Here is a 1,153-nt window from a genome sequence, read left to right on the forward strand (position 1 = left end):
ATGTGAAGTCATGTGTCATGTTGCTCCCAAATCCACTTTCTAAACATCAATGAGATGCTTTACACCTTTAGAACTGATTGTTGCTGCGCTGTATAAGATTTCTCTTTCACAAGTGGTACTAGCAACCATATTTCATTGAGAAGTACTTGCTTCATTAAACTTTTCTGTACTCTTTTTATTACTCTAGCAATCTTTCTTAAAGCGCCCTTTCTTTCCACATTAATAACACTTTATATTCTTTCTTCTTCTTGACTTTGATCTACTCTGATTTTGACTATCAATCGAGCCATATTCCATTGATCTTCCTCTCATCATTATTAGAGCCTCTGTGCTTTGAATTTCTAATATGTCCTCTTTATTCTTTTGTCGATGTTCTTCTTCAAGAATTGCAGTAGCAGTATCATGGAACGACATGTTGTTTGATAATCCTTTATTTGTTATGTTGTGGATGAGTTAATCATATGAATCGAATAGACTTTGAAGTAGAAGCTCGATACGTTCACTTTCTTCAACGTTGAGATCAACTGTTGTAAGTTGAGAAAACAATGTATTCAGATTGTTGATGCGGTCCGTTATCGTTATGGACTCACTCATTCGAAGAGTATAAAGTCTTATCTTCAAGAATATATTGTTGTAAAGAGATTTGACCTCATACAATTTGGTAAGCACATCCCAAATTTTCCTTGATATCTTCTTTTCAGCAACACTTGACAACACTGAATCTACCATTGCTAGGTGAAAATTGGCTACAATGTTGTTATCCATTTCTTTCCACTTTTCTTTAGTTACTTTTTTGGGTATGCCTTCAATTGCAGCTAAGCAGTTGTCCTTCCTTAGGATTGCCTTCATCTTCAGCTTCCATAAGGAAAAATTACGCCCATTGAACTTTTCAATCTCAAATTTTGCCGCCATGGTGTTGACAATGCTCTTAACATTAGTTGTACCGAGTTACACTATTTCATTGTGAAAAGTAATTATTAATATTATCGCAACGTAAATAGTAACTACTAACCAGTCAGCTCTAATACCACTATTAGGTAACACAATATAATGCAACTAAACTAGAGTTAAGAGAAATCGGAGTTTCAAGACATTGTTAATCATACCAATTGCCCAGGTAAGTATAAACCACTGAGAGTCTCTCTGTGCTATG

General features: G+C 34.9%; 1 pseudogene; it reads right to left on the reverse strand.

The window, feature by feature from the left end:
- Positions 1-586: 586 nt before the first annotated feature.
- LOC133297358 (uncharacterized) lies at positions 587-912 on the reverse strand (annotated as a pseudogene).
- Positions 913-1,153: the final 241 nt, after the last annotated feature.

This window comes from Gastrolobium bilobum, unplaced genomic scaffold (assembly GCF_033153095.1).
Source record: "Gastrolobium bilobum isolate Gb01-03AN ecotype WA unplaced genomic scaffold, APGP_CSIRO_Gbil_v1 utg3870, whole genome shotgun sequence".
In the NCBI taxonomy this organism is placed as follows: domain Eukaryota; kingdom Viridiplantae; phylum Streptophyta; class Magnoliopsida; order Fabales; family Fabaceae; genus Gastrolobium; species Gastrolobium bilobum.